Consider the following 23,799-nt stretch of genomic DNA (forward strand, 5'->3'; position numbering starts at 1 on the left):
ATGCGGGGGATAGCTCCGATGCCGAAGTCGGTTGATGATTTTAGAGAAAGATCAAGTGAGCAGCATAGGTTAAGTGTGATTAACCAAAATACCTGGTTGGAGCTTCTCTTTTATAGGCATGGAAGGGTAGTTAGTGCCCCTAAATTCTCGACCCCATGTTCCCGAGGATCCATTGTGCGCAATGTTAAAGTCGTGGATAGTGGGAGACGTGGGGTCGCGTTGATGGCTTGACCACGTTCGTGTAGACGTGGGTTGCTGCTTTATTCTCGGGCGTGTCTACACGTGGCTCGACTTGGCAATATATGCTTGACCACGTTCATTGTGAATGTGGTTTCCTCTTCCTTTAACTGCTAACTTTCCCTTTTTACCCTTTGTGGGCTGGTATGACTTTGATATGGGCCTCTTATTCATGGGCCTGCATAGTAGCAATGGTGTTTGGGGCCTATTTGGCATTGTGGCTGATCCATTACCCAACAAGAAATATTACTTTAGAGAGATGAATGTCATGGCGAATGCTCATGTTCCTAAAATTAGAAACCCCTTATGGTCAATTATCTGAAAAGTGAGTAATGCTATAAATCAATCAACATTCTCTTTCTAATTTTCAATCCTATGGAGCGTGGGCTTCACAATCAAAAGTTATCCCTACAAGTAATTTGGTGCTTGGGAATTGATTTTTTTGGTTGTGAAGACCATGTCACATAGTATTGGAGGATGAAAGGAGGATGAGGGGTAAAGTATAAAATTTGTCGTTTAAAACTAGTTATGCACATCCTTGTTGACGAGGAACAAACTGCTTTTGAGAAAGTTATGTCGGCTCAAGAGCTTATGAGAAACCATCACAAAAGATCAAGCTCTCTTGAATGTACCCTCAGTAGCAGACACCTTAAGAGAATTTTATATAGAATTGTCTTCTAACCTCTACCCTATAATGCCTTATAGATGGAATACACGAGCTTTGTATTTATAGGCTATGTCAGTGACCTTCAATTAAAACCTTTTCTTAATTATTCTTCACTTTAAGGAATAACAATCAAGTTATGATTCCATATATATATATATATATTACCGAATACCTTAATTTGTGTCGAATAAAATCATATGTGCCAAGTGTGCCACATTTTGAATATTATGGGATTTCTAACATTCTTCCAATTGATCCTCATAACACATGAATTTCTTTAGGGTTTCTCGTATTTCAATAATGTCCATAACTTTATTTATTCCAAAACCATTACATAATTTGTCATCCACTCCATATATTACAATATATAATACTCTCTAAATTAGTACTTCATAAGCAATTGCACTTTATGAATGGATATAAGCCATTTGGGTCTAATTTTATTTATATCCCAAAATATAAAATTAATACATGTGCACAAAACTACTTGATGTGTATAGACTAGTAGAGAGAAACTAAGTACAAAATGAGTAAATGAGTATTATATGACACACATCACTTTTAAACTGCTTTATCAGTAAACTTTTAATCGTAGGATCCACAATCATCAATTTGGTATTTATATATTGAATATATACCTCATACCTCTCAATATTCTCTCTCATAATACTGAGATACTTGATGTCGATATCCCTATTTCTGCTTCCATTCTTATTATTATTATTTTTTTTAAGAAAAAAAAAATTCTAGCAAAGTTATTGAAAATGATCTTGATTGGTATTGCTATTGAATTGATAATTTTGAGACAACTAACAAAATTTCTCAGTTATAATGTATGTGTAGTGGTTTAACTGTAACACTCCGATCCCATATTGGGAAGATGGGAAAAAGCCCACATAGAGTGGATGATTTATAGAGATAGTTATGGGTGCTAAGTCTCACATTGCCTAGTTACTAGGTGAAACTGAGCTTTATAATGAATTCTAGGGAAACTCTAAATTGACTAGTACTTTTGGAGTAATAGCGCAGATGTGGCTAGCGCTTTTTCCTGGGTCGTTACAAGTGGTATCAGAGCCACCTAGTAACGCTAGCTCATGTGGTACTAGAGCATTGCATGACGTGGACCTGACAAGGACGTCAGGAGTTTAAGAGAGGGAGTTTGTAACACTCCGATCCCATATTGGGAAGATGAGAAAAAGCCCACATAGAGTGAATGATTTATAGAGATAGTTATGGGTGCTAAGTCCCACATTGCCTAGTTACTAGGTGAAACTGGGCTTTATAATGAATTCTAGGGAAACTCTAAATTGACTAGTCCTTTTGGAGTAATAGCGCAGATGTGGCTAGCGCTTTTCCGTGGGTCGTTACATTAACAGCATGCAATAAATTCTACCTAAATGGTAGAAGTGACAACTATAGTCTGTTGGCCACCTTTGTAAGATATAGCCCCTCCAATAAGAAGAAAAATATAGGGATAACTTCACTTTAAACTCCTGAATTAACACGCGATTTGACAACCCCCCCTCCGCCCAAAAAAAAAAACTTCAAAACTTCTCAATTTGAACCCCTTAAATTTCAACTGCAGTTAATTTGAATCCATCCATCAGATTTATCCGTTAATTTCTAACGAAAATACCTAAAAAAACCAAAATATCCCTAATTTTCTTTTTTTCTTTTTTTTTTTTTTAAAAAAAAAAAAAAAAAAAAAATAGATTTAAGGGTAAATTTGAAATTTTATAAAAAAATTCAGGGGTATAAACGTCATTGCCTCACTTTTAACGTTTAAAATCTGACGGAGGGATTCAAATTGGCTGCAATTGAAAGTTCGGAGGTTTTGAAGTTTGGTGGGGCTTGTCAAATTGCGTGGTAATTCAAGAATTTAAAATAAAGTTACCCCAAAAATCGATCATGAAATAGACTTATGGCTATCTACACATCTACCAAAAATATGAATCTGAAGACCCAACCACTTTCAAATTGTTAGTGTGTCTATAGGTCAAGTGGCAGTCCTATGCTTCTTGCAAATACCTCATAACTTTCTTTACAACTCTCCAATGTTCAAAACCTGGGTTGCTTTGATATCAACCTAGTATACCTCATAACTTTCTTTACATCTTCTAGATGTGTGCATACATTAGGTTATCTACTGCAGATGCATATAGAATACTTTTCATATGCTCTTGTTCCAATGCATTTGGGTGACATTACTATTTACTGAATTTGTCCCTTCTAATAATAGTTGACATGCAAGATGTGTAGTCCCTCACTCTAAATCTCTCTAAAACCTTTTCATTGTAAGTCTTCTTACACATTTTTAATATACCTTTTTTTTTATCTCTTTGAGTATTTTTTGTGTTAATAATATAAGAGACTTAACACAAATCTTTCATTTCAAATTTTGAGAGATAAATTGTTTAATTTCATGTAGCAAACTTAAAGCATTGCTTGTAAGCAAAATATCATCTACATACACAACAAAAAAAAACATTACTACCTGTCGTTTTTTAACTGCCAGCGAATAGGTTTTAAATGCCAAGAAAACCATCTTGGGGTTTAATTGTTGGTGTGAAGCTTGTATCGGGTAGCCCAATGTTAGGAAAATTATTTCCTGGCACGTAAACTACATGCCAGAAAAGTTTACTCACTTAATTTCTGTGGCAGGAAAATTATGTGCAAGAAAGTTTCTTGGCACATAAATTTATATGCCAAGAAAGAATTTTCCTGGCACCCAGAAAATTCTATCCTGGCACATAAATTATTTGCTATGAAACTTGAATTTCTTGGCACATAGTTTATGTGCCAATAAACTTGAATTTTCTGGCATATATTTTTGTGCCAGGAAGAAACTAACTTATTGGTGTTTGATCAAATGCCAGAAAGTGTAATTTCCTATTTTAAAAATATGATTATACTGGAATCCAGTATAATCAATTTTCTTTTTTTTTTTAAACAGAAATACAATCATTATAATCACAATATAATCACCATAAACTCCATGAGTGCTAGTGCTTATAGAAAACGAAAGAAGCTCCATGAGGGATAGTGCATTATACAAAACAAAAGCAATATGATCCTTTAAGTCCAAAAGCTCCCAAAGTCCAAACAAAAGTAATAAGTCCAAAAGTCCACATAACACAAAAAGCAACAAGGAAGATCCTGTAAGTCCAACAAAGCCATGTCCTCGACCATCATCTTTGAGCTGATTAGCTGAAGTATCATGTGTCTGTACTATAATGAGTATCAATGGTGTATCAGAAGCATATAGTTTCCCAAAGCATAGAAGAAAACCACAAACAATTTCACACAGAGCATATGAACCATGTGTTAAAATAGAATGAAGGCTGAAAGAGGTTCAACATATAAACCACATACAAAACCAAAAACCTAAGTTAATGGAATTGAAAACCTAATGCACACTAGCAACTCCTAGAACGCAATGCTCCGAATAATACAAACTCAAGAATAAGAGAATCGAAGATCATTAAGTCATAAGGATTGAGTTTGTAACCCTTAGGAAATCCAAAAAATGCAAACCTAAAACCTAAAAAGCATGAAGAGAGATGCAAAACATGATGTCAACTCTAAATGCATGCACAAAGAAACACATAATCAACAAAAAGGTTTTGTAACACCAACAAATCTTTTCGTGACAGAGAGACCAAAATTGAGGAGAGACACATCTCAAACATGTTTCTAAAAACAACTTTCTTGCAACCATAAGAAATGCACATGCCACTTTTAAAGATACTCAAAATCAAACTTATGACAATCATAAGAAAAAGAGCACCAATCATCATCACAATGTGTACCAAAAAACACAAAATTCCACAAACACGATGGTTTATCAATAGATTCAATGCAATTGTAGAAATGGAAAAGCTAAGGCATGTCAAGTGTTATGTGTGACAAATCCCACAAGCAAGGACACAAACTGACATAAGTAAGGAGATAAACACATCTCATTAAAAAATAAGATAATCCTTTACCACAAAGGTCAAACATTTTTCCTTGGGCTTCAGCAAAAAGTCACACACCCATTCCTCTTCAATTGTCCAAGGAAAGTTTTACAGTTTAAATGCCGTAGGTGTTTCACCTTTTTCTGCAATGATTTGACACCGGCTCTTTCTATAAGGACTTCAAAAGCAATTTTCTAAGTATATGTTTAGTCAACATTTTGATAAGCATTTGATCTTCGATCATATTTTGTTTGTCATTAAAAGAGGTGATGCAATGAAAATTTAAGCCTCATGTTTGACTTGCGAGGTTAATTTGAACTAGGGTGAACCAAATTTTTACATAAGAGTGTTTACCCAAACTAGCATATATAGTTATCTCAAGCTTGTGAAAAAAGTGTGCAAAGAAGATGACAATGCTTAGACAAGGCATTATGAACAATTACATACAGACACATTTAAGCACAACCATCATATACATCAATTTCCAAGAAGAAGGCACACACTATGACATAATAAGTGAACCAATCAATGAATGACAAGAGGAAATGGGGAAGCTTTAAATGTGCATTTAAAGAAACAAGGTCTTCTCTCATTTTCTTCCAAAAATAAAAAATAAATAAACACACAAAAAAATGCAATGCAAACAAAAGACTCAACTCAAACGACAATGATATATGCATGCAAAGAAAATAAAAATGAATGTCCTAGGATGCATGAACAAAAGCATAAAGCTCAACCCCAGGCATGCTCAAACCACCTACCCTAGGTTGGGATTCTATCACTCCCTCTCAATGGGTGAGGGATTTCCACCTCCATAGACTTATACCTTTCCCTCCTAGGAATAGTCCAACCACCTTCCAACTTATCCAACCTAAGAGAAACATCTCTCATCATGGAGATAAGACTCTCCAAATCCGTCCTAGGTGGAATGGTCTTTTTCTTAAGTGTCTTAGACCTAAGCAAATGACAATGAACTCTAATGTGACCCACTTTGTCACATTGGTGGCACGTAGGGACAAACTTGGTGAAGGTTGTCTCCTAGCAGGGTCAAGACCCTCAGCCTTAGACTTCAAGGGAATCCAACCCTTTTTCCCTTGGTCAACAACCTTAGGCCCAATCGACTCTAAGACTCTCTTCCCTTTATCCAACTTCCTAGAACAAGGACTAGGACCATTAAAAACTATAGGGGGCCTCAACAAGAAACAATTCGGTCAAATATGACCAATTTTGCCACAGTGATGGCAAGTATGAACAAACTTTTGATAAGCTTGTCTTCTATAAGGAGAGACATACCTAGACTTAGATTTAGTCACACAAGGGTTAATACCAACCCTCTTACCCTTACTCACAACAGGAGGGCAAATGTCATCAACACATGGAGGAGGAGAAAAAATCATTTTTCCTTTGTTGACAAGTGTGGCATTCGAAGTGGAAGCAATTTTAATAGAATCAAGCTCACACTTATTTTCAAAGGTTTTCTTGGAACCCAAGATGCAATCAAAATTAATATTAGAAGAGCTACACAATTCATATATGCAAACATCTTCAAGAGATTTAACTTTATCTACAAGCATCGAGTTCTCATGTTTCAAGGAATCATTAACAACATCAACATCATGCAATTTAACTACCAAGGATCCCCTTTCAATCTCAACCTTCTTCAACTTCATGAGAAGTTGATTATAGGCTTCTTGGAGATTAGTCTTCCCAACCAACTCAATGTGTGATATTTCAACAAGCTTCTTTTCAAGGGAGTTAACATTCTCATTCAACCTAGAATTCTCAGAAGCTAAGAACCCATGCAAGAAATGTGAATTAAATAATTCAACAACTAAGGATTCTATTGAGTCTATCAATTCATTCTCAAGAAATTTAACCTTATCCAGAAGCATTGAATTATCAGACTTTAAAGCATTAACCAAAGCATGTGAATCAGAAAATTTAACTAGCTAAGTTTCATTTTCATGCTCAGCCTCCTTAAGCATTTTATCAGACAAAATATTCGACATTTGTAATTCCAAGCAAAAATTAAAAGGTTAATGTAGTCTGCTCTAAAGTTCCTCTCCTCTTCGGAATCATCATGAGATGACACAAATGAGATCGAGAAAAACCCATAACAAAAGGAGGTCAAGAAAAACACTCAAGACGTTAGTCCAAACACGTGTGAACCCGCTCTGATACAAATTGATAGAATACAAGGATCATGTTCTACTCCCAAAACAAATGCATAAGCAATATAGATAACCAAATTAAATAGTTATGCTCAATATTAAATCAATCATAGATATAGAAACATCCATACAACCACAACACAAAGAATTGTTTCTGAAGTGGAAAACAATTTGAACACATCAAAGGTAAAAACCACTCCGGGGCAGTCAAACCCAAGAAATCACTAAATGAAGATTCAGAGTTACAGACTAGACGATACTCACAACGTTGAAGGTCTTTAGACTTAGTAAGAACAACAAGCTTCCCAACTTGTCTCCATCCTGACCATTTTCACGGAGTGCATTTCCACACCGACCCTTTCGGTAGACTTATTCCTTTAAGCAACCAACAAAGCAATCTTTGTATGGATGAACGAACAGGTAACACGCCAAGCAAAAGCAAAGGACAGCCCGAAACTTTATCACGTCCTCTCTTGAACAAACACTCCTGAGACACAGCCCCAAAAAGACCCTTTCGGTAGGCTTCTTCCTTTAAGGAACCTGCAAAGCAATCTTTGTATGGATGAATGAACAGGCAACACGCCAATCAAGAGCAAAGGATAGCCCGAAGCTTTATCACATCCTCTCTTCATCAAACAATCCCGAAACATAGTGCCCAAAGAGAAACTTTGAGACTACACAAAGAAAAATACTTCCCAAAAAGTTTACAGTGAACAGTGACAGGAAAATCTTTTTATAGGAGAAACATTTTACTCTTCATGTCCTAACGAGACTCATTTCTCATTAACACAGGATGAACAAAATAATAGATCTGAGAAATCCACATCTTAATGGAAGCAATGCCTTTAGAATCGGAAGCAGAAATGACTCATCCCCATCACATGCCTCGTCCTGATGCTCCATCTGACGAGAAAATAGGAAGTGACAACAAAAAACTAATCAGCGTATTTGAGCCTAACATTTTCACCTGAGCTCCAAATGATGCAAACTCAATGTCTCTAGAAACCACTTTCCCTGATCTACATCTTTGTCACTAAAGGGATTCTTCAAAATTAGACGTTTGCTAGGTCAAAAAGGGCTGCCAACTTTTTGCAAAAACTAGCGGCGTCCTAACGAGAATTCAACTCCATTATGACGGGAATTTGGTAGCAACTTACTGTTTTCTCATCACGTGTCTAGTCATGATGCCCAAGTGATGAGAAAAACATTCCCAAGTGACCCAATCACTTCCAAGTGATGCGCAAGTGATGTCTGGGTTACGGAACATTGTAGAACACTTTCGTTGACACATCCAATGATTTTCCATTAAGAGCAATGGGAAGATAAATCATAGAAGCAAATCACATAATCCTGCCATGAGCCCATTTAGACACCCCATCCAACAGGAAAAACAGAGAACTCTATCAAACATCCAATCTTCACCCCGACACATAGGGAAGAATAAGAAATTACAAACAAATGTCTTGATCATTAAATAAGGCCACAATAAATCTAACAATCTCCCCCTTTGGCCATTTATTGACAAAACCCAAAACTCCTCCAATCTTTACCCTAACACAAGGGAAAGGAATGGGAAAATACAAACACATATTTTGATCATTGACTAAGGCCAAATAAAACCTCACACCATCCTTTGTGTGCTTATCAGCATGCCACTTCAAGTGTGAAGCGGTCTTATGTGACATGAACACATTATAAAAAAATTAAAATAAAAAAAAAAAAATGATGTTTTAACAGCATTTTTTAAATGTCGCTAATCACATAATAAATGCAAAGAAATATGATCTAGGTTTATTTCCTAACTTATTTTTTTGTGTTAGCAACGAAATGCCAAGGAATTTTATCTGGCATGTTTTTTTGTTGACATTAAGTTCATCCTGGCGTATGCTCATGCGCTAGCAAAATTTGAAACTTTAATGACACATACTCATGCGCTAGGAAAATTGAAACTTTAATGGTACATGCTCATGCAATAGAACTTTAAACTTTAATGGCACATCCCATGCGCTAGAAAAATTGTGGCACATGCCTATGCACTGTGAACAATAAAAATTTAATGGCATATATTCATATGCCAGGAAAATTGAAACCTTAATGACACATACTCAAGCGCTAGAAAAATGGGAACTTTAAAGGCACATGATCATGCGCTGTGAAGCTGCATTATTTCTAGCACATGCCCATGTGCCAGGAAGCTCAACCTTTCCAATATTGATTTCGAAGGAAACCATCACAATACCTTTTCTGGTTTTCTTTTCAAATTTCAAGACGAATCATCATCCCCACCCTTAAGCTGCTTCCACTTTCACGCATCGCATTTTGTACAGCTTTCTAATTTCTCATTGTCCTTCCAAAACAACATAAAACCATTGCGACATGACGAAATCTTCTCCAATCCCAGCCTGAATTCATTTAATCATTAAGGCATGAAGGAAACCTCTCGTATCGAAAATAACAATTGGAAATTGATGGAGAGAGGTTGGTATAGATTAATTAGTTCTGTTGTGGACCTCTGAAGGAATGACACCATTGAACAGAATTGATAGGTTTTATCAGCAATACCCCAAGTGAGATAGGCAACTGGGTTGCTGACTTGTACAGTACATATTGGATCATAAGGAAAGCTAACCGTAAAATATGGAAGTTGGGTAAATACTCTATTTAGAAGATCCGAATAATATATGGCGGACCTATGCAGCTCGCGAAGATGATCTCCAATAGATCTCATCATTTGCCTTGTTTTATATCCGAATCCAACAACACTTTGATGATAGTCGAATCACAATATGCAAGAAAATCATTTATTGTCCACATAAACACCGCACGCATTATAAAGTTACATTTGGACGATGCATCATAAGTTAGTACTTTGACATTTCATAACTCCTTCAATGTTGATATTAAAGGCTCTAGGTAGACTTCTATCTTCATTCTAGGTGAAATTGGGCCTGAAATAATCCGGGATAACATTCAAAAACGTTGTTTCATGCACATCCAATGAGGCAAATTGTATTGTACAAACATTGCAAGCCAAATACTGTGAGTAGAGGTCATGTTGCCGAAAGTATTAAATTCATCTGACGATAAACCAAAACTAATATAGCATGGCTTAGAGGCAAATTTCGGGTATCGCTCATCAAATTCCTTCCTTGCTAGTCCATCGCCAAGATACCTTAGTACCCCATCCTTTGTGTGCTTATCAGCGTGCCACTTCATGTGTGAAATGGTCTTATATGACGTGAACACACCCACAAAAAAAAAAATTAAAAAAATATATTTTAGTAGTGTTTTTTTCAATGTCGCTAAGCATATAATAAACACTAGAGAATATGATCTTGAGGTTTATATCCTAGCCTATATTTTGTGTTTGCAACCTAAAGGAATTTTAGCTCGCTGATTTTTTTGTTGCCTTTATGTTCTTTCTAGCGTATGCTAATGCGCTAGAAAAATTTGAAACTTTATTGACACATTCTTATGCGCTAGGAAAATTGAAACTTTAATGGCACAAGCTAAGGCGCCAAAATTTTGAACATTAATGGCAAATGCCCATCCACCAGAAAAATTATGGCACATGCCCATGCATTACGAATATTAAAACTTTAATGGCACATGTTCATGCACCAGGAAAAGTAAAACTTTAATAGCAAATATTCATGCGCTAGGAAAATTGATACTTTCATGACACATGCTCATGTGCTATGAAGCTGCACTCTTGCTGGTACACGCGCATGTTCTAGGAAGCTCAACCTTTGAAATATCGATTTCGAAGGAAACAACCGCAATACCTTTGCCAATTTTCTTTTCAATTTTCAAGACGAATCATCATCCCAACCCACAAGCTTCTTTCACTTTGAGACATTGAATTTTCTACAGTTTTCTAACTTCTCGTAGTCCTACCAAAACAACATACAAACATTGCGGCATGATGAAATATTCTTGTATCCCAGTCCGAAGTCCTTAGACCATTGCAGCATGAATGAATCTTCTCATATCGAAAATAACAATTGGAAATCAATGGAGGAGAGGAAGGTGCAGATTAATTAGTTCCAGTGTGGACCATCAAAGGAATAATACCATTGAACATAATTGATAGGTATTATCAGCAATACCCCAAGTAAGATAGGCAACTGGATTGTTGACTTGTATAGTACATATTGGATCATAAGGAAAACTAACCGTAAAAAATATGGCAGTTGGATAAAAACTCTATTTAGAAGATCCGAAGAATACATGAAGGACCTATGCAGCACGCGAAGATGATCTCCGATAGATTTCATCATTCACCTCATTTTATATCCAAATCCAACAACATTTTCATGATGGTCGAATCACCATATGCAGGAAAATCATTTATTGTCGACATCAACACCACACGCAAAATGAAAATACATTTGGAGAATGCATCATAAGTTGGTACTCCGACATCACATAACTCCTTCAATGTTGTTATTAAAGGCTCTAGGTAGACATTTATCTTCATTCCAGGTGAAATTTGGCCTGAATTAATCAGGAATAACATTCAAAAAGGTTGTTCCAAGCTCATCCAATGAGGCAAATTGTACAATAACAACATTACGTGCCAAATACTTTGAATAGAGGTCATGTTGCAAAAAGTATTAAATCCATCTGACGATAAATCAAGACTTATATTGCGAGGGTCAGAGACAAATTCCTGGTACTGCTCATCAAATTCCTTTCATGCTAGTGGAAAGTTAGGATAACTTAGTACCACATCCTTTGTTCGCTTATTAGCGTCTCACTTCATATGTGAAACGGTTCTATATGACATGAACACACTATTCAAAAAAAAAATAGTAGTGTTTTTTAAATGTCGCTAATCACATAATAAATGTTAGAAAATATGATCTTCCGGTTTATTTCCTAGCCTATTTTTTGTGTTAGCAACGAAGTGCCAACGAATTTTAGCTCGTTGATTTTTTTTTTGTTGCCTTTAAGTTCTTCCTAGCGTATGCTCATGCGTTAACAAAATTTGAAAGTTTAATGTCACATGCTCATGGGTTAAACAAAACTTGAATGGTACATGCTCATAAGCTAAAATTTTAAACTTTAATGGCACGTGCCCATGCGCCAAAAAAATTATGGCCCATGCCCATCCCCACGAACATTAAAACTTTAATGGCACAAGTTCATGCGCCAATAAAATTGAAACTATAATTGCACATACTCATGCACTTGAAAAATTGAAACTTTAATGGAATATGCTCACTCGTTGTGTAGCACCACACTCGGTGGCACAAGTGCATGTACTAGAAAGCTTAACCTTTGAAATATCGATTTCGAAAGAAGCCACTGCAATACTTTTGCCAGTTTTCTTTTCACTTTTTGAGACGAATCATCATCCTCACCAATAGGCTTCTTTCACTTTGACACATTACATTTTGTATAGCTTTCTAACTTCTCGTTGTCCTACCAAAACAGCGTACAACTATTGCGACATGACGGAATCTTCTTGTATCCCAGCCCGAAGTCCTTCAACGATTGTGCCATGAAGGAATCTTCTCGTATCGAAAATAATAATTGAAAATTGATGGGGGAGAGGAAGGTGCAGATTAATTAGTTTTGGTGTGGACCAAAGAAGGAATGACACCATTGAACGAAATTGATAGGTATTATCAGCAATACCCTAAGGAAGGTAGGCGACTAGGTCGTTGACTTGTACAATACATATTGGATCATAGGAAAAACTAACCATAAAATATGGTAGTTGGATAAAAACTATATTTAGAAGATCCGAATAATACATAAAGGACCTATGCAGCTCACGAAAATGATCTCTGATAGATCTCATCATTCACCTCGTTTTATATCCAATTCCAACAACATTTTGATGACGGTCGAATCACCATATGTAGGAAAATCATTTATTGTCAACATCAACGCTGCATGCAATATGAAGTTACACTTAGGGGATGCATCATAAGTTGGTATATTTACATCCCAAAACTCCTTCAATGGTGATATTAAAGGCTCTCGGTAGACATTTATCTTCATTGCAGGTGAAATTGGGCATGAAATAGTCAAGGATAATATTCAAAAAGGTTGTTTAAGGCCCATTGAATGAGGCAAATTATACAGTACCAACATTACCAGCCAAATACTGTGAGTAGAGGTCATGTTGCATAAAGTATTAAATCCATCTGATGATAAACCAAGACAGATATTGCGAGGGTCAAAGACAAATTCCTGGTATAGCTCATCAAATTCCTTCCATGGTAGTGGATTGTTAGGATAACTTAGTACTACATTCTTGTGTGCTTATCAGCGTGCCACTTCATATGTGAAACGGTCTTATATGACGTGAACACACTATTCAAAAAAAAAATAGTAGCGTTTTTTAAATGTGACTAATCACATAATAGACGCTAGGAAATATGTTATTCAGGTTTATTTCCTAGCCTATTTTTTGTGTTAGCAACCTATTGCCAACGAATTTTAGCTTGCTGATTTTTTTTTTGCCTTTAAATTTTTCTTGGCATATGCTCAAGTGCCAGCAAATTTGAAAGTTTAATGGCACATGCCCATGCGCTAGAAAAATTGTGTCACATGCCCATGCCCAACGAACATTAAAACTTTAATGGCACAAGTTCATGCGCCAAGAAATTGAAACTTTAATTGCACAAACTCATGCGCTCGGAAGATTTGAAACTTTAATCAAACATGCTCACGCACTGTGTACCACCACACTTCTAGGCACATGCAAATGTGCTAGAAAGCTTAACCTTTGCAATATTGATTTCGAAGGAAACCACTGCAATACCTTTGTCAGTTTTCTTTCATTTTCTGAGACTGGTTCCACCCACAGGCTGTTTCCAATTTGACGCATCGCATTTTGTACAGCTTTCTAACTTCCCATTGTCCTTCCAAAACAGCATACAACCATTCCACCACGACGAAATCTTCTCGTATCCCAACCCGAAGTCCTTCGACCATTATGGCATGAAGGAATTTTCTTGTATCAAAAATAATAATTGGAAATCGATGGGGGAAAGGAAGGTGTAAATTAATTAGTTCTGGTGTTGAACTAAGAAGAAATGACACCATTGAACGGAATTGATAGGTATTATCAGCAATACCCTAAATGAGATAGGCGATTGGGTCATTGACTTTTACAATACATATTGGATCATAGGGAAAACTAAATGTAAAATATGGCAGATTGATAAAAACTCTATTTAAAATATCCAAATAATACATGAAGGACCTATGCAGCTCGCGAAGATGATCACCGATAGATTTCATCATTCACCTCATTTTACATCCAAACACCAACAACATTTTCATGATGGTCGAATCACCATATGCAGGAAAATCATTTATTGTCGACATCAACACCACACGCAAAATGAAGTTACATTTGGAGAATGCATCATAAGTTGGTACTCCAACATCACATAACTCCTTCAATGTTGTTACTAAAGGCTCTAGGTAGACATTTATCTTCATTCCAGGTGAAATTTGGCCTGAATTAATCAGGAATAACATACAAAAAGGTTGTTCCAAGCTCATCCAATGAGGCAAATTGTACAATAACAACATTACCGGCCAAATACTGTGAATAGAGGTCATATTGCAGAAAGTATTAAATCCATCTGACAATAAATCAAGACTTATATTGCATGGGTCAGAGACAAATTCCTGGTACCTCTCATCAAATTCCTTCTATGCTAGTGGATAGTTAGGAGAACTTAGTACCACATCCTTTGTTCGCTTATCGGCATCTCACTTCATATGTGAAACGGTTCTATATGACGTGAACACACAATTCCAAAAACAACAAAAAAATTAGTAGCATTTTTTAAATGTCGCTAATCACATAATAAACGCTAGAAATATGATCTTTAGGTTTCCTTCCTACCCTATGTTTTGTGTTAAAAACCTAGTGCCAACGAATTTTAGGTCTGATTTTTTTATTGCCTTTAAGTTCTGCCTGGCGTATGCTAATGCGTCAGCAAAATTGAAAACTTTAATGACATATGCTCATGCGTTAGGAAAATTGAAAATTGATTGATACATGCTCATGCGTTAGAATTTTCAACTTTAAAGGAACATGCCCATGAGCCAAAAAATTATGGAACATGCCCATGCCCCATGAATGTTAAAACTTTAATGCACATGTTCATATGCCAAGAAAATTGAAGCTTTAATTGCGCATACTCATGCGCTAGGAAAATTGAAACTTTAATAGAATATGCTAATGCATTGAACAGAAATATTAATTGAAATTAGATGGGGAGAGGACTTGGGACTCAATCCAACAATTTTCTCGACAACAAAAATAGAAAAAAATAATAAAAGGAGATTAGTGAGGGGCATATTTGTTTCTCGCTTATCCAATGAGGTAAATTGTATAGTACCAACATTCCTGGCATATACAGTTAGTAGAGGTCATGTTACCAAAAGTATTAAATCCATCTGACGATAAACCAAGAATAAAATTGCGTGGGTCAAAGGCAAATTCCAAATACCACTCATCAAATTCCTTCCATGCTAATGGATCGTTAGGATACATTAATTAGTACCACATCCTTTGTGCACTTATCAGTGTGCCACTTCATGTGTGAAAGTCTTATATGACATGAACACCCAATTCAACAAACTAACAAAAAAAAAATTAGTAGCGTTTTTTAAAAGTCGCTAATCACATAATAAACGCTAGGAAATATGATCTTAAGGTTTATTTCTTAGCCTATTTGTTGTGTTAGCAACCTATTGCCAAGAAATTTTAGCTCGCTGTATTTCTTGTTGCCTTTAAGTTCTTCCAGCCTTATGCTCATGCGCCAGAAAAATTTGAAACTTTAATGACAAATGCTCATGCGTTAATTGAAACTTGAATGGTACATGTTAATGTGCCAAGAAAATTGAAACTCTAATTGTACATACCCATACGCTAAGAAAATTTAAACTTTAATGCAACATGCTCACGTGTGTAGCAATACTCTTGTTGGCACCTGCGCAGGTGCCAAAAAACTCAACCTTTGAAATATAGATTTCGAAGGAAACCACCACAATACCTTTGCCAATTTTCTTTTCAATTTTCGAGACGAATAATCATCCCCACCCATAGGCTTCTTCCATTTTGACACATTGCATTTTGTACAACTTTCTAACTGCTCGTTGTCCTTCCAAAACAGCATACAAACATTGCGACATGGTGGAATATTCTCGTATCCCAACCCAAAGTCCTTCGACCATTGTGGTATGAAGGAATCTTCTTGTATCGAAAATAACAATTGGAAATCGATGGGGGAGAGAAAGGTGCATATTAATTAGTTCCGCTGTGGGCCTAAGAAGGAATGACACCACTGAACGCAAGTGATAGGTATTATCAACAATACCCCAAGTAAGATAGGCGACTAAGTCATTGACTTGTACAGTACATATTGGATCATAAGGAAAACTAACCGTAAAATATGACAGTAGGATAAAAACTTTATTTAGAAGATCCAAATGATACATGAAGGACTTATACAGGTAGCGAAGATGATCTCCGATAGATCTCATCATTCCCCTCATTTTATATCCAAATCCAACAACATTTTAATGACGGTCAAATCACTGTATGCAGGAAAATCATTTATTGTCGACATCAACGTTGTACGCAATATGAAGTTACACTTGGAGGATGCATCATAAGTTGGTACTCCGACATCCCATCACTCATTCAATGCTGAGATTAAAGGCTTTAGGTAAACATTTATCTTCATTACAGGTGTATTTGGGCCTAAAATAATTAGGGATAACATTCAAAAAGGTTGTTTCATGCTCATCCAATGAGGCAAATTGTACCATACCAACATTCCTGGCCAAATACTGGTAGTAAAGTTTATGTTGCTGAAAGTATTAAACCCATCTAACGATAAACCAAGAATGATATTGCATGGGTTAGAGGCAAAACCAGGTACCACTCATCAAATTCCGTCCATGCTAGTGGATCGTTCTGATACCTTAGTATCACATCCTTTGTGCGCTTATCAGCATGCCAGTTCATGTGTGAAACAATCTTATTTGACATGACCACAATTCTAAAAAAAAAACAAAATTTTGTTGCATTTTTTAAATATCGCTAATCACATAATAAATGCTAGGAAATATGATCTTGAGGTTTATTTCCTCGCCTATTTTTTATGTTAGCAACGTACTGCCAAAGAATTTTAGCTCGCTGATATTTTTGTTGCCTTCAACTCCTTCCATGTGCTTGCTCATGGGCCTGAAAAATTTGAAACTTTAATCACACATGCTCAAGCTTTAGAAAAATTGAAACTTGACTGTTACATGCTTATGCGCTAGAATTTCAAACTTTATTGGCACATGCCCATGCCAAACGAACATTAAAACTTTAATGGCACAAGTTCATGCCCCAAGAAATTGAAACTTTTATTGCACAAACTTATGCGCTAGGAAAATTGAAATTTTAATGGAACATGCTCATGCACTGTGTAGCACCACACTTGGTGGCACATTCGCATGTGCTAGAAAGCTTAACCTTTGCAATATTGATTTCAAAGGAAACTACTGCAATACCTTTGCCGATTTTTTTTTTCAATTTTTGAGACAAATCATCATCCCCACCCATAGGCTACTTCCACTTTGACGCATCGCATTTTGTATAGCTTTCTAACTTCCCGTTGTCCTTTCAAAACAGCATACAACCGTTGCGACATGATGAAATTTTCTCATATCCTAGACTGAAGTCCTTCGACCATTGTAGCATGAAGGAATCTTTTTGTATTGAAAGTAATATTTGGAAATCGATGGGGGAGAGGAAGGTGCAAATTAATTAGTTCCAGTAGGCGATTGGGTCATTGACTTGTACAGTACATATTGGATCATAGGCAAAACTAAACGTAAAATATGACAGTTGGATAAAAACTCTATCTAAAATATCCGAAGAATACATGAAGGACCTATGCAGCTTGCGAAGATGATCTCTAATAGATCTCATCATTCGCCTCATTTTATATCCAAATCCAACAACATTTTGATGACGATCGAATCACCATATGTAGGAAAACCATTTATTGTCGACGTCAACACCGCACACAAAAGGAAGTTACATTTGGAGGATGCATCATATGTTGGTACTCTGACATCCTATAACTCTTTCAATGCTAATATTAAAAGCTTTAGGTATATATCTATCTTCATTCCAAGTGAAATTGGGCCTGAAATAGTCAGGGATAACATTCAATATGGTTGTTTCATGCTCATCCAGTTAGGCAAATTGTATAGTACCAACATTACCTGCCAAATACTGTGAATAGAGGTTGTGTTGCAGAAAGTATTAAATCCATCTGACGATAAATCAAGATTGATATTGCGTGAGTCAGACATCCTTTGTGTGCTTATTAAAAGCTTTAGGTATACATCTATCTTCATTCCAAGTGAAATTGGGCTTGAAATAGTCAGGGATAACATTCAAAATGGTTGTTTCATGCTCATCCAATTAAGCAAATTGTACAGTACCAACATTACAGGCCAAGTACTGTGAGTAAAGCTTATGTTGCCGAAGAGAAGTGCTAGGGAGCCAAACAAGTGAACCCAGAAAAATTTCCAAACTAACCTGGCAAGGGTTTTTAAATTAAAAAAAAAAAATGCAATTCTCTCTCCTTTGTCTGCCACTCACGGTCTGCCACATCAGTTTGAAAAATTTTCTAGGTTCATTTGTTTGGCTCCATAGAACTTCCCGTTGCCTAAAGGATTAAATCCACCTCACGATAAATCAAGACTGATATTGCGTGGATTTGAGGTAAATTCTAGGTACCACTCATCAAATTCCTTCCATGCTAGTCCAACGGCAGGACGCCTTAGCACCGCATCCTTTGTGTGGTTATCAAAGTGCCACTTCACGTGTGAAATGTTCTTATGTGACATGAATACACTATAAAAATTTAAAAAATGAAAGAAAAGTAAAAAAAATAAAAAGATGTTTTAAGAAAGTTTTTTAAATGTCACTAATCACATAATAAACACCAGGAAAAATTATGGTGGGTTTTATTTCCTAGCCTATTTTTGTGTTAGCAACCTAGTGCCAAGGAATTTTAGTTGGCAGATTTTTTTGTTTCCATTAAGTTCTTCCTAGCGTATGCTCTTGCGCTAGCAAAATTTGAAACTTTAATGACACATGATCTTGCGCCAGGAAAATTGAAACTTTAATTGTAAATGCTCATGCTCTAGAATTTCAAACTTTAATGGCACATGCCCATTTGCCACGAATGTTAAAACTTTAATGGCACATGTTCATGCACCAAGGAAATTGAAACTTTAATGGCACATACTCATGCGGTAGGTAAATTGAAACTTTAATGGCACATGCTCATGCGCTGTGAAGTTGCAGTCTTGCTGGCGCATGCCCATGTGCGAGGAAGCTTAACCTTTGCAATCTTGATTTCAAAAGAAACCACCACTATACCTTCGCCGGTTTTCTTTTTGATTTCTTGATGATTTGAGATGAATCACCATCCCCACCCTTAGGTTGCTTCCACTTTGACGCATCACATTTTGTACAACGTTCTAACTTCTTTTTGTCCTTCCAAAACAACATACAACCATCGCATTTTGGGCATCCTCAGTAGGAGCTTCTTCATCTTGGCGTCCAACTCTATCTTCGACGCCCATTTAAGACTCACCTTCATCTTCCCTAATATTGTGCACCAGTGACTGTGGAAAGCTAACTTAAAATACTACAAATCATTGCAAAATACATTTTTATTATTGATATTTTTGCACACAAAACGACCACATCAGTTATCTCTTCACTAGGGCTTTCGCTAAACTCGTAAAGCAAAGATTACACCATCAAAGATTCGGGCAAGAAAACGATGAGTTAGATTTACCCACACACAACCTCAAAAACTAAGCCTAATACAGCTATGTCACAATCAATGAGAAATTTAGGTATTCTTCGTGGAAATTTTGGGGTTTTTTACAAAGTAGGTATTCCTCCCCAAAATTAAAGCCTAAATCAAATTTCACCACATTCAATCAAAGATAAAATCATCCACATACATGGTGGAGGATGAGAGAGAGAGAGAGAGGGAGAGAGAGAGAGTGAAAAAAAAAAACACACCATGTTCGATCAAGAGTGCTTGAATGTGTCGAGTGCTAGATATAGGAAACTGAACAGGTGGGTTGGAGCTTTATTCATATATAGATAGATGGCTGAGCGTAATTTCTTCGTATATGCATTGTGTGGATTGCTATAGGAAACTGAAAAGGTTCCGAAAGAGATTATTTGCACGAATTCCATTTACCCAGCCAATTTATTTTTAATCGGTTAAAGAACTTATTTACCCAGCCAATTTATTTGTGCGAAAGTATCTGATGAGTAACAGGAGATTTGATTGTCCCAGACTTATTGGTGTGTACAATATACACGCCAAAAAAGATATTTTAACTTGGCATTTGAAAGAAAGGTCACGTAACTTTTTTAGACTATTTTCTGTGGTGTAAATTTTTTATGCCAAAAAAAACTTTTTAACTTGGCAATTATCAAAAACGCCAGGTAATTTATGTCATTTAATTGGCTTTTGACCAAAAAAAAAACATCATATGAGTTAGTAACCTTGTGAAATTTTATATATTTTTGCCTATAAATAGATTTCCTTAATTTTCAAGTCTTCTAACTATTATCATCTAAACCATTACAATGTATCATGTAAACCAACTCTTTAAGATCCTCATTTAGTAAAGTTGTTTTTAATTCATTTGATGTAGTTCTATATCAAAATAAGCTACTAACACCATGATTATCCAAAATGAATATTTCTTGACACTTAAGAGAAGGTTTCATGATAATCAATGCATACCTTCTGAGTAAAACCCATAGTTACAAGCTTAGTTTTATATTGTTCAATGTTACTAAAAGTATCATTTTTTGTTTTGTAAACTCATTGGTAAGTCACCAAGATCCTAGATGTGACTTTTAGTCATGGATTCCATCTCTTCATTCATGCAATTGAACCAAAATGTGGAGTTATCTCCACTCATGGCTTGTGAAAATAATTTTGAATCATCTTTAGGCCTGATTTCAAAAATTTAAGGGTGAACAATCAAAGTCATTCATTTATCTTTTGAGGATAAGTAATCGCACCAGGTTGAACATCCTTTAGAAATTATTTCTACACTTAACAATGTTTGGATTATATGAAGGACAATAAAACCTAAACTCTTTAGAGTTTAGTGCATAGCCAATAAAAAATTTATTGGTTGTCCTAGGATCCAATTTCTTTAAATATGGATTGTAAATTGTCACTTCCACAAGACTCCCATAATGATTTAAACTTAGTTTCCATTCATTCCATAATTTTAAAGGTGTCTTACAAACAACATTGGATGGAACACTATTTATATGTACACAACGGTTTTCAAATCTTCACTCTACAAGGATAATGGCAGATTAGAATAAGGAAAAAAAATATACTTTTGCACCTTGAATTACCACCACATTTTTATTTACGCCTGCAAACTTTATTGAAGCCTCTTAAACTGGCACACATGACTGCTTTTGCTTTTCTATTCCCAATTATGGCCTTCTAGAGATGTCATAAGTTTTTATACAGCAAATTCTTTTTTTTTTTTTTTTTTTATGCATGAGCTAACACGTGAACAATTGTTTTAATCCAAAGAGATAAATTTGACTTCTTTTAACTTTACTCATTCACTCCTTCAGCTCCAAATTGGGTTTTGATAAGCACCATATTTGAACTCCACTATCTCGCACTACAAAAATGTTGTATTTTAATGACTTACTAGTAGTGACGTTTTTAGGCCAAAAAACGTCACTACTAGTGTGGGGACGTGTCAATAGCAATGTGGATGACACATCAAAAAAGCTGTAGTCTACACCAGGAATTAGTGACATGTGGATTTGATCACACATCACTAATTGGTGACGTGTGAAATTACACACATCACCCTCCTAAACCCGACGTGCCAATCTTGGCACGTCACCAATTGGTGACATGTCAAGATTGGCATGTCACCTTCTTTTCGTGACGTGCTAATTTTGACACATCACCAATTGGTGACATGTCAAATCACTTAAAAAAAAAAAAAGTGACATGACAATTTAAAACACGTCACTAATTGGTGACATGTCAACAAATTGACACGTCATTAAATTGTGTAATTTCGGGAAAAAAAAAAAACAAAACAAAATTCCTCCTCATATTTATTTTTCAAAATTTTTTAAGGCGTTTTACCCAAGTTTCGAAGTTGCATCACCTGATATATGAGTTACACATCTACTACAATTACATCAACTATCCATCTATCCATCAATTACAACTATCCATTCACCATTTACATCTATCCACCAACTATCACAAATAATCCATTACAACAAATAATCCATTATCACAACTATCCATTATCACCACTATTCCATTATCCCAAATAAATCCAACTATACTTCAACAATGTCACTGTCCATCAACAAATCAACGAAAATATACAAGTGCACTAATACAACATCAAAACACTTAAAAATATATATATACAACACCAGCATGACCGACTTCTCTGCAACAACTGCAAATAATAAAACAAACAATCAGCAAACATGATAGCATCTTATCAAGTCTAGGTCACTAATCATTGAGCAACATTAAAGTATACGAAGGCCATCATAATCAACAACTTCAGGTCTATAAACAGCACCTAAACCACAACTTTAACCTACCTACACTACCAACACGTATAATATAAACTATAGTTCAAAAACTATAACCATACCAAACATGATGCATTAGAAAATGTAGTTTTTCAGTTATAGTCGTATGATTACATAAATATAGTGGTGTACATATATTTACGGTTATGCTGAACCACAGGAAAAATGTGCTGATCAACGGGACAGTTTTGAAGCCTATATCACGGGTTCGATTACAATGTGATCTTCGTCCTCTGTTTATAATGTTACCTCTTCTATACATATTACATTGCAAATGTGTATATACATGCATATGTGGTCGAACGATATGCACAATGTGTGATTATCAAACAATTATTAACCGTTAGGGAAAATTACACTTTACCCCCCCCCCCCCCAAAGTTGGTAGCATTTTTGAATTCAACCTCTAAAGTTTTAATTTTTGCAATTCACCTCCCCCCCCCCCCCCCGAACAAAGTTTCAATTTTTTTCAATTCAGCCATTCTGTCAGTCAAAGCCGCTATGATTGACGGAACAGTGATCACATGCAACACACATGATCACTCAAGGCGTTGTAGTACTGAAAATACCCCAATCCCAACTCAGAAATGACGTCGTCAAGGCCTTCCCTTTTGCTGAATCGCTCACATTGACTCTGGTTGGCAAATTTTTCTTGGGCACCGATGATCCAGAACGTATCGCTCGCCTTATGAGCAAATTCAATGACATTACGCTGGGGATGCATTTGATTCCTATGAATATCCCACGAACGATATTTTATAAAGCAAACAAAGCAGTAGAGGGGATCTACAGGGAGTTGAGGATGATTATTGGGGACAAGAAGGCTGCCATGGAAATCGGAGCACCCATGCAGGATATACTGTCGCACATGATTGTAGTCACCAACCCATCCGTAAAATCCTCTCTCTCTTCCTCTCTTTCTCTGTCTTTCTCTCCTCTGTTTCTATTGCTCCAACTTCTTTTTCCATTTTTTTCTTGAATAAATCCATTGCTTAATGTGGTTGTCTCATCTTCTTCATCCAACCAACCAACCCCTTCTCTCCAACTTTCACTTTGCAGAATGGAGAACTAGAGCAA

This window comes from Corylus avellana, chromosome 6 (assembly GCF_965113065.1).
Source record: "Corylus avellana chromosome 6, dhCorAvel1.hap1.2, whole genome shotgun sequence".
NCBI classification, from domain to species: Eukaryota; Viridiplantae; Streptophyta; class Magnoliopsida; order Fagales; family Betulaceae; genus Corylus; species Corylus avellana.